We start from the raw sequence: 12342 nt of genomic DNA on the forward strand, positions 1-12342 counted from the left end.
TTCCTAAGTAGCTTTACCCCCAAGAAAAAGTAAACTTTCTCCTCCGTTGGTAGGGTCCTACATAGAATAGAAGTTGGGGTGTTATCTTCCTTGATTTTATTTCAAAAGGATGGCTCCCAGGTCTTTGAGAAAGACGTTCCTGGCTTCTATAAGTGGCAAGAACTTTTTAAGAAGACTTATATCTCAAAGGGACAGAGGAAGGATTCACAATTACAAGTTTTCTAAAGTAAATGTTCAAGAAAAGGGAAGTTGGAACCTAGAGGCAGGAAAGAAACTGGGTAAAGTTTTGTCAAGGTGAGGGGAATGTTAAGGTTGTCTTGGTCTCCAAGTAGAAATGTCTGGACATCTAAAATTAAACACCATATGTATTGGTAGTCAGATATTTTAACTGTTTTTCTTTCAAGTCATTGTTTTTCTCATTAATAAGGTGATATGGAAGGAAACATATCTAAATTGAATGCATGACCCATGATATAAATTCTTTTTAAGTTTCTTTTTTTTTGAAAGAGAGAGAGAGAGAGAGAGAGAGAGAGAGAACATGCACAAGCAGGGGAGGGGCAGAGAGAGAGAGAAGGAGACACAGAATCCAAAGCAGGCTCCAGGCTCTGAGCTGTCAGCACAGAGCCCAACATGGAGTTTGAGTCCATGAACGATGCAATCATCACCTGAGCCGAAGCCAGACACTAACCGACTGAGCCACACAGGCACCCCCATGATATAAATTCTAATGGCACCCTCCGAAGATTTTTTGGCAGATTGTATGTTTGCGTTTGCAAGATTGTATTATAACTATGTGTACATGTCTATCCCTTCTCCTGCAGGGTAACTCCTGGTCCTTTAGCATGTTCTGCTTTGTCTCACCAGTTCTCAGCAGGGTGCTTGGTATGTAGTAGATAATGTTAAAACAACCTTCATTTTGTGAGTCCATTGACACATACACTCACTTGCCATACCAGCCCAAGTCTTTTGCTTTTTTCTGGGGTGGATTCTCATAACCAGGAGGCCATACACTTTCAACTCCCTTTTCAGACTTTATCCCCAGCACTCCATTGGTCTCAAGCTGAGCTCCATTTTCCCTGCCTGAATGTGCCATTCTCATTAATATGTGGCCCTAGAAAAATATTTCCAGACAGGATGGCTGAAGAGGTGATCCTTTCCTACTCACCACCCATGCCCAATATGAATGCAAGTGCTATGACCTGCAGCCAGGACCTGTTGTCATGGAGCTTCATCTCTTGCCAAGACTTCATTTCTTACCTGGAACAGCCACTTTTTGTGTCCTTATTTGTTCATAGCATTGTTAAGCATTTGGGAATGATCTTATCTTTATTCTATAGATGTGGATATCAAATCAGAGAGAGATTAAGTAACTTCTCCAAGATCATTTTTAGAAAATGATAATGCTGGGATTCAAACCCAAGCAGTTTGGTACTAAAGCCTGGTTCTTAACCACTGTCATACCCTGCATCCCCATAACAAATGCGCTAGTTCAAGAAATGTACAATATGTGATTTAACAAGTTTGTAAATATTTACTTTTTAAATGCCAGTGAATCTCCAAGTGTTTTAGAAAACAAAACCAAAAACAAATAAAATGTTGACTATGCAGCTACTACAGATTACTTTTTTATGTAAGTCAAGGATCTTCTCTCATTGTCAACTCTTGTAAATAATCCATTTAATATTCTTTAATTTTAAACATCATTTTACATATATTGATGTACATCATAGGAAACTAATATAATCTTTCTAATTAAAATTCATATGTTTCTTGACCTAGTAAAGCAAGTAGGAAACAATGTGTTACTAATGAATAAAAACTTTATGTAGCTTTCAGAGAGAAGTATAGGATAGGAGCCTTTCACAGGCCAATAAAAAAAAATCACCAAATTTACTATTACCAAATATCAGGTTTTGCAGGATTTAAGTCATATTTGTTTAAATATTTCTTTTTTAATTAAAATATGATAACCAAGAGAGAAGGATAGACAGAAAAAGGCACTTTAAACTTCACATTTTCAACTTTAACATAGTGATTACTGCCAGTGGACCCTAGGAAACTAAGGCGTCATCACCCAGTGACTTGGCATCTGTTTGTTTTCCATGTTTCAAAAGAATATGCATTTTGTGTTTAAATATAAATTTATTTACTAATAAAACCAAATTGTGCCATTGTAAAAAAATAAAAATAAAAAATAAATAGTTCTTTTGCTTTCTAGTTTAGAGCCAGACTTTGCAAATGTCTGTTAAAAGCCTAGGATCACTACATCAGAGTGAAATACCAACCATTAACGACAGCTAGAGTCACTCTTCAGTCAGGAACAAATGGATCATGGACAAAGAGGTTGGCACAATCTTCATTTTCTTTTCCTTTTATTGACCTCCTCAAAATGAAAAGCCCTCCTGAAAACAGGTGGTCCTGAAAATCTGTAGATAATTAAGCAAAATGAGGCTTGTTGACAGCTTGGCATGAATAGTGAATCTTTAATTACATTTTAATGACAACTCCTATTATTTTACATAACTATGTTAGGTGGTGTAACATGAGATTAATCTGCTAATGCAGATTTTGAATTGTTTTTCTCAACATTTAGAAAACTGTGAGTAATAAAAACATGTTTAGTGATTCAATGGTTTGTAGAGATCCCTTTTTTATATGTAGCATATCTTATCATTGTTGTTATCATATATATATATATATATATATATATATATATATATATATATAGCCTTGCATAATTATTAAAAATATCATTACCTTATATCAAGGATACCTAAATTGGAAGAGTGTGTTCTGGCTAAGATGGTACCTAAAATCACTTCTAGTGGAATCCTCTGTAACATTAGGTAGTCACATTATTTTTTAGCAAAACACAAATTACAAAGACCTTTAAAAGTCTCTTTAAAGACTAAATTTATTTGACATTATTGGTTAAAGAGTTTTAGTTCTGCAATAACTTCAACAAGAGTTATAATTAGCGTTTGCATTTTTTATGCTTAATGCGTTAAACTGCTAATAAACTTATTTATTTTGAATTCCATGTAAATTATTCTAAGCAGCTTATATAGATGAAGTTGAATCCAAGCTTTTCCCAAAGTGATTTCAACCATCTGTGAAAATATTGTACCATATCATGGCCCTCATTTATCCTAATTAGGTCTTATGTAATAAATCATCTTTTTGTCCAAAGTGCTCTGATTTTTTTCAAACACGTCATATATTCCAAGGCATTGAAATAAATATAATTTAATAGGTTATATTTTTAATAGGATAGCTTTAAACATTAAGAAATAATATAAATCTGTGTTCCCTTTTTTGGGTAAATTGTGAGGATCTGCTACTTAGTATTTTAGTTCAAGGGAAGGGCAGATTTGGAAAATACAAATCCATTTGGTACTTAGCAAAACGGGCTGCACTTCATTTTTTTTTTTCTGGTTCTGACAATGTATAAATTGACGCAAATCAGCTAATTGCTATTCCAAGAGAGAAGATGGGCACATCAAAGTGCACGGGTTTAAAATGGAGCTCAGGACTTGTCCTCTAAACATGGTACCTCATTAAAACTCCATCTTGGTTTAATCATACCACCATCAACCCTTTGTTTATACCTGAAACTTGACTAATCCATCTCCCTTGCCCTAAATCCTGTCCACTACCAAGCCTTGTTGATTCTATCTCCTAAATACATCTTAATTATATTCATTCTTATCTATTTCCACTAGCCGCTATTATGCCCAAACATTGCATTTCTCTTCCCTTATTTACACTTACCTGTCTCCAGGCCATTCTCTATCCTATAGGCAACATCACTCTACAAACTATTAAGTTTATGAGGGGACTGGATGGCTTAGTTGGTTGAGCATCTGACTTGATTTGGGGTCAGGTCATGATCTCAACTCAGGTCATGATCTCACCATTTGAGGTATAGAGACCCACAACTAGATCTGAGCTGACAGCATGCTGACAGCATGGAACCTACTTGATATTCTCTCCCACTGTCTCTCCCCACCCATCTCTTTCTTAAAATAAATACACTTAAAAAAGAAAACAATTAAGTTTATGATACAATTCCTTTGGAATAAGGTCTAGATTAAAAAAATAGATAAAACTAAGCATATATTACCCCCATAACCAAGAAATTCCAATCCTAGATATTTACTTAAGAGTAATGAAAAATGTATATTTTACTAAAATCCTTGTATAAGACTGTCCATGATAACTTTATTTATAATAGCCAAATTGGAAATGGCTCAGGTAGCCTACAAGAGTGTTATATATTGATACAACAAACTACTACTCAAAAGTTAAAAAAAAAAAAAAACTGATCAGCTCAGTATGTCTGAATCTCAAAAATGTCATGCTAATTGAAGGAAGCCTTACATGGAGCATATTCTTGGGTTCTATTTATCTGAAATTCTAGAATAGGCAGGACTAATCCATGGTAAAAAAATAAAAATCAGAATACTAGCTGCCAATGAGAAGGGGAGAGTGGGAACAGGAATTGACTGCAAAGGAGCATACAGCAATTTTCTGGGTGATAGAAATGTACTATATCTTTTTTTATTGACATTTCACATATGACATTATACTAGATTTATGTGTACAGTGTAATGATTTGATATTTGTATATACTGAAAAATGATCACCTTAATAAGTCTAGTTAATATCTATCAACTATATAGTTACAATTTTTTGAACTCAGATCATTTCATAGGGGTTGCAGTTTAGGTTTATGCATTTGTCAATGCTCGTAGAAAGGATATCACTTGTGTTTTTCACAGTTCTTTTTTCTTACCTTAAGAAATAGAAATAATCTTAAATAAATCTTGAACCCTAATTAAATGATATGCATGCTACAGATCTCTTTGTACTTGATGATGGCTGATTTGTGACCCGGTATGGGATCTATTTTGGAGAATGTTCCATAGTCACTCTAGAAGATGTATATCCTGTTGCTTTAGGGTGAAATGTTCTGAATATATCTGTTAAGTCCATCTGGTCCAGTGTGTCATTCAAAGCCATTGTTTCCTTGTTGATTATCTGCTTAGCTGATCTATCAATTTCTGTAAGTGGTGTGTCAAAGTTCCCTGCTATTATGGTATTATTATCACTGAGTTTAAAGAAACTCATAAAGATGTTTGTGATTAATTGATTTATATATTTGGGTTTCTCCATGTTGGGGCATAAATATTTACAATTGTTAGATCTTATTGGAGATAGAAGGCCCCTTAATTATGATATAATGCCCTTCTTCATCTCTTGTTACAGTCTTTGGTTTAAAATCTAGTTTGTCAGATATAAATATGACTACTCTGGCTTTCTTTTGATGTCCATTAGCATGATATATGGTTCTCCATTCCCGTAGTTTCAATCTGCAGGTGTCTGATTTTTGGGTTTTTTTTGTTGTTGTTTTGTATTGTTTTTTGTTGTTTTTATTTTGTTTTTTGTTTTTTGTTTTGCCTTCCCAGTTTCTTTTTTTTTTTTTTTTAATTTACATCCAAGTTGGCAAATAGTGAAATAATGCTTTCAGGAGTATAATCCAGTGATTTTTCCCCTACATATAACACCCAGTGCTCATCCCAACAAGTGTCATCCTTAATACCCCTTGCGCATTTAGCCCATCCCTCCACCCACAATCCCTCCAGCAACCCTCAGTTTATTCTCTGTATTTAACAGTCTCTTGTGTTTTGCCCCCCCTTCCTGCTTTTATATTATTTTTGCTTCCCTTTGCTTATGTTTATCTCTTTTGTATCTTAAATTTAACATATGAGTGAAGTTGTATGATATTTGTCTTTCTTTGAATAATTTCACTTACCATAATACACTCTAGTTCCATCTACATTGTTGCAAAAAGATTTCATTCTTTTTGATCACCGAGTAATCCTCCATTCTATATATATATACACCACATCTTCTCTCTCCATTCATCTGTTGATGAAGATTTGTGCTCTTTCCATACTTTGGCTATTGTTGATACCATTGCTGTAAACATTGGGGTGTCTGTGCCCCTTCAAACAGCACACCTGTATCCTTTGGATAAACACCTAGTAGCAATCTGCAGGTGTCTTTGGGTCTAAAATAAGTCTGTTGTAGGCAGCATACATATTGGGTCTTGTTTTTTTTCTTGCGTTTACCCATTCTGACCCCTATGTCTTTTGACTGGAGCCTTTAGTCCATTTACATTTAGAATAATTATTGAAAGATATGAATTTAGTGCCATTGTGTTACCTGTAGAGTTGTTTTTTCTGGTGGTTTTCTCTGGTCTTTTCTAGTCTTTGTTGCTTTTGGTCTGTTTTGTTTTGTTTTGTTTTGTCCACTAAGAGTCCCCGTTAGGCATGCCTGGGTGGCTCAGTCAGTTGAACATTCGACTTTGGCTCAGGTCATGATCTCACTGGTCATGAGTTTGAGCCCTGCATCAGGCTCTGTTCTGACAGCACAGAGCCTGCTTCAGATCCTCTGTCTCTATCTCTCTATGCCCACATTGCTTGCTCTCTTTCTCTCTTTCTCCCTCTCAAAAATAAATAAACATTAGGGGCGCCTGGGTGGCTCACTCGGTTAAGTGTCTGATTTCGACTCAGGTCATGATCTCACAGTCTGTGAGTTCGAGCCCCGCGTCGGGCTCTGTGCTGACAGCTCAGAGCCTGGAGCCTGTTTCAGATTCTGTGTCTCCCTCTCTCTCTGACCCTCCCCTGTTCATGCTCTGTCTCTCTGTCTCAAAAATAAATGTTAAAAAATTAAATAAATAAATGAATAAATAAACATTAAAAAAAGAGTCCCCCTTAAAATTTCTTACACTGCTGGTTTAGTGGTCATGAACTCCTTTAGTTTTTGTTTGTCTAAGAAACTCTTTATCTCACCTTCTATTCTAATTGCTGGATAAAGAATTCTTGGCTGCATATTTTTCTGATTCAGAACACTGAATATATCCTGCCACTCCTTTCTGGCCTGCCAAGGTTCTGTGAACACATCTTCTGCAAACCTGATCTGTCTTCCCTTATAGGTTAAGGACACTTTTTCAATTGCCGCTTTCATGATTCTTTTCTTGCTTGTATATTTTGTGAATTTAACTATGATATGCCTTGGTGATAGTCGGGCTTTGTTGAATCTAATGGGAGTTCTCTGTGCTTCTTGGATTTTGATGTCTGTGTCCTTCCCCAGATTAGGAAAGGTTTCAGCTATAATTTTCTCACACAAACCTTCTGCCGCTTTTCCTCTCTCTTCATCTTCTGGGATTCCTGTGATATGAATGTTATTCCTCTTTAATAAGTCACTGAGTTCTCTAAGTCTTGTATCATGATCTTTTACCTTTATTTTTCTCTTTTTTCTGCTTCATTATTTTCCATAATTTTATCTTCTATATCACTGATTCATTGCTCTGTTTTGTCCATCCTTGCTGTCATGGCATCCATTCGAGATTGCATCTTGGCTATAGTATTTTTAATTTCAGCCTGACTAGATTTTACTTCTTTTATCTCTGCAGAAAGGGATTGTCTGGTGTCTTCTATGCTTTTTTTCAACCCCAGCTACTATTCTTCTTACTATGGTTTTAAATTCTAGTTCAGACATCTTACTTTTATCTGTGGTGATTAATCCCTGGTCATTATTTCTTCCTGTTCTTTCTTTTGGGGTGAATTCTTCCATCTTGTCATTTTGGAGGAAGAAAAAAATTAATAAAATAAAATTAAAAAAATTAAAAACAAAACAAAGCCAAAAAATCAAATAAAGGAAGCTAGATCCTAGGTGGAATTCTGTCTGCTTGTTGGGAGAACCTTGATAGAAAAGGGAAAAAAGAGAAAGGAAAAATAAAAGTTTAAAAAATTGGGGGCATCTGGGTGGCTCAGACACTTAAGTGTCCAACTGGCTCAGGTCATGATTTTGCAGTTCATGACTTCGACCCCCATGTCGGGCTCAGTGCTGACAGCTCAGAGCCTGGAGCCTGCTTCAGATTCTGTGTCTCCCTCTCTCTCTGCCCCTTCCATGCTCATTCTCTCTCTCTCTCTCTCTCTCTCTCTCTCTCCCTCTCTCAAAAATAAAAACATTTAAAAAAGTTTTTAAATAACAGAATAGAGTGAAATTAAATGAAGAAAATAAAATAAATCAATAAAACTAAAATAAATTTGCTCTTTCTATATCCAAGAAAGAGAAAGAAAAAAAAAAGAAAGAAAAAAAAATAACATAAGCAAAACAGAAGCAAAGAAACTGAACAAATTAACGAGCAAACAGAATGAAAGCTGAATGAAGTTACATCCAGTTTCCCCTAGAACTGAAACTTGGCAGCACACTATAGTGGGTAGACTAAACACTGGTCTTCTGAGGAATGTGCATGAAGGAGGCAGGTGGGTGGGGCTTGGTGTGATGGCTCCATTCTCCACTTGTTGGCACTGCTTAGCTCCCTGGGGTCTATCTGTGTGTGTGCAGGCACGTGCATACTGATGTGCATAGGGTGAAATGTATTTATGTTTCAAAAAACTTTGAAATGCATTAAAAATAAACTAAATTGTGTATTTTGATTGTGGTGGCAACAAGACACCATGCTTTGTCAAAGTTCATAGAAGGTATACTAAAAAGAGTAAAATTTTCTATTTGTAAATTATACCTCAGCTTTTAAAATGCCTCAAAAGATAAGGTGGATCAGTAGATGGCTAAATGAATGGATAGATGAGAGGGTTAGGGTAAATATAGTGAAATATTTACAGTTAAAGAATCAAGGTACTGGATATTTGGGAGTTTACTGAACAATGATTTTAACTTTTCTGGATATTTGAAATTTTCCCATAACAATATGTGGGGGGAAATGTATAAATCTGGCAGGATTGCATTGTCTCCATGCTTAAAACCCTATAATAGGGTTTTAGGATTTGCTCTAGAATTATTAATAAACATGGAATAAAGATTCCACATGCCTGGATTTCTCCCTGAGCTCTAAGTCTTACAGGTCATTTATTCTTCATATACCATTTTCTAATCATATCCTTCTTTGTCAGTTTTTACAAAAGAGCACACTCTTCTTCTCAAGGACCTTGTAATTAGGAATGGTGTAAATCATTGTGTGATACTCTGACTCCTCCGGTAGTTTTTAAAACCCATTTGACCATTATCCATTAATATGTCTCTAGTGCATACCTCCATGCCCAGGACTTGGCCTAATGTAAGTACTAAATAATTACATTTCAAAATACATATGAAAAATAACTGAAGAGATAGTCCCCTGAGTTATTTCAAAGTGAATCATGAATTATTTGTGTGGTCTAACCATTGATTTTTAAATATCTCTTCATTTCTTAAAAGGGTAGTGATTTCATACAGTGATAATGAAGCCATGTTAAATAAGACACTAAGAAAAATTATTCTTGAAAATTAAGGACACTTTTTCAATTGCCGCTTTCATGATTCTTTTCTTGAAAGTTATCAATTGGAAATGTTTCCCAGGTGTTTTATTTTATTATGCAAAATAAATATTTCTGACAAGCAGTTTATCTGATTATAAATTTTTGTCTTAGTATATTTTTGAAGACTTATGTAAATAGATGTTGACTCAAATATTAATTTTCATTCCACATAAATTTAGTTGCTTATAAGTTGGTAAAAGAAAGCAATGAATTTGCATTTTGACATGAAATAATATATAAGTTGTCCTTCCAGAGAACAGGTGGCAAGTGGGAGGGGGTCAAGAGGCTCCTGCCTATTGGAATAGCTATAAAGATTTTCTGATTATAGTATTAGAGCAAATCTGTGGGATAATGGTTAATTTAAATTGCTCTATACACAAATCTCAGTGCTAATAGTACTGATTAATACTCTAGTGATATTTACCATTAACTCAGCTAAGAGAAATACCAAGAACAGTCTCATTTCCCAATTTTCAGATGTGTACATCAGGAAACTCAGTAAGCAGATATTTCTCTTTAAAAACATAATAATGAGGGACACCAGGCTGGGTCAGTCAGTGGAGCATGTGACTGATCTTGGGGTTGTCGGTTTGGGCCCCATGTTGGGTATAGAGATAACTTAAAAATAAATGCTTAAAAATATATAAAATAAAAAAGTAATGACCAGGAAACAAAATAAAAAGTATTTAAAGAACTATGAAATAATCTTTCAATTGAAATGCAATAAGATAAAGTCAGTTTTGAGATTATTCTGTAGTTATATGTGAGGAGATTTCACAAATTCCTGTAAAATCTGATGGGTTAATATTTTTGTGACAGGTACTAAAAATATTCTAAATTTTATATAATCTCGGATGTTGGATTAGAGGGAGAAGTAAAGCAGAAAAGACCTTTTTATCTCAGGAAGTTCCTAGGAAAGAACTCACCGCTGGAAGTATTAAAAATTATGTATACTTTAATTCACATTACAATTGTCTATAATAACTACATATTTTTCCACTGGGTGGAAATGACCTGCAGAGAAAACATCTAAAGTTAACACTGACTGAACTAAGCAGTTTGAGTCCCAACAGAGATATCCGTTGGAATTGCATGAATGAGCCAAGTTTAACCTAATGATTCTAGATGAGGAACAGTGGGAATTATATTTGCAAGATTTAAGAATAGAGTATAAGATATTCACTCAGTGTAACTTCCTTTTATTCCTTTATTTTGCCAGAGTTCTGAAAAAAAGCAATAAACGAAGACACCAATTCTCAAGTGAATAATCCCTTCAATAAAGCCTGTTAAACATGGAGCTGACAGCAAATGGCAAAAACTAAATTTACTTTATTCTCCAAACAACAAAAATACCCTCATTAGAAATAAGACTGATGGTCTGATACAAATCTTTATATTGAATATGTTGCATTTTGAAGAGAAGCAAAGAGAGAGATGGGGGTTTGCCTGGGATGCGTTTTGTAATGGTTTACCAAAAATCTCTTGGGGTTACATTTAAAGCGTGAATTCATTACCCAGTGATTCTGGGTTATACTGAAACTTCTTTACCCAGAAAATCAATTGTGTAGTTCCTTAGATGTGATCAAACTCAGGGATGTTAATTTACTATAAACTGAGAGACTGGAATGTAATAGAGAATACTAATTTGTTCATTTACAATAAGAATTATGAATTTATTCTGACAAAAATGCATACATTGCTATGATCAAGATAGGCTTTCTTTAGAATAACATAAAAACTAAACCAGAAATTTACTTATTATCCAAGGAATCAACACTAGGAATTTGGATGATTCTTAAAGCTTCTCTCAACTTAACACCTTTCTCCCCCAAAAGACAGAACCTTGCTAGACAATATTACTCTTGATGTTTGACAACATATTCTTCTATCTAATGCTGTGTACATTGACAATTATTTCTGTTCATTGTTTTGCAGGTCCCTGTGATGAAAAAGGAACATTTCTTCAAATATGGTTATAAAGCTTATATGACCATAGTCCAGTCTACACTAGTTGTTACTAAATGTGACTTTACATATTTTTAATTTCATCCACTAAGTGTTGAATTCTTTTTTTTTTCACTCACAAAGGCTACCTGATTTTATTTCCAACTCTTTCAAAAAGAAGGGCTCAGGAAGGCTTCTTACAGTACCTGCACCTGTCACAGACAATCTTTAGCCATATGAAAATCTTTTAGTTCCTATAATCGGATTTACTTTGGAAGACACCTTGTCTCAGCTGCTGTCGACATTGCCATCTGACTGATCTTTCTCCATGTAAGCTGCAAGTGTGCCAATGAGAGGACTTTTAGACCAAAGCAGTAGCCTGAATTGCTGAAAAGATATCAGGCTTAACAAGAAAGCAAGATGGGGCTTAGTTCTCTGTGAGGAAATTCTGCAAGATATTAATAGTTGACCCTTACTAAGAAGATTCCAGAATCAGAATCTTGGGAAGCCTGATTAAAACAAAGCTACATAATTCTGTGTGCAAGCATGTGTCTGAAATTTCTTAAGAGAAGACAAAGTATTATCACATACTATGTCAGCAATTTGACCATGGAATTCTTTTCTTGTACAATACCCACTAATGGCCAATGGAACGAAAATTTGGGACACACAGCCAAAATTAAATACTCACATTCATATATAAATACAAAAATCAATTACAGTAATATATAAAATGCTTTGGATCTTCCTTATTACTGTTCTCTAATTCAGAAAATTATAGAGTTGATTGGAAGTGCATATCTTAGTAGGGAAATAATAACAATAATCATAATTATAATAAGTGATAGTAATAGCAGAGAGAAGCCATAATCTCTATGGCAGTGTTTCTTCAAGTGTGACCTCTAGAGCACCAATATCACAATGATATGGCCTGCTTTACAAGGTGCAAATTCCTAAGTCCCTGTGAAGACTTACTATATCAGAATCTTCTGAAGATGGACCACAGAAA

The 12342-nt window shown here is 34.8% G+C and overlaps 1 long non-coding RNA gene across 1 annotated transcript in view; it reads left to right on the top strand.

The window, feature by feature from the left end:
- LOC122213462 overlaps positions 1–11935 on the top strand; it is a 74561-nt gene extending 62626 nt beyond the window's left edge. The window contains exons 4-7 of the long non-coding RNA XR_006199525.1: positions 822–882; positions 2219–2343; positions 10609–10649; positions 11325–11935. This is a non-coding gene — a long non-coding RNA (uncharacterized LOC122213462). The remainder of the gene's footprint in view (positions 1–821; positions 883–2218; positions 2344–10608; positions 10650–11324) is intronic.
- Positions 11936–12342: the final 407 nt, after the last annotated feature.

Source organism: Panthera leo, chromosome A2, assembly GCF_018350215.1.
Source record: "Panthera leo isolate Ple1 chromosome A2, P.leo_Ple1_pat1.1, whole genome shotgun sequence".
Classification (NCBI taxonomy): Eukaryota; Metazoa; Chordata; class Mammalia; order Carnivora; family Felidae; genus Panthera; species Panthera leo.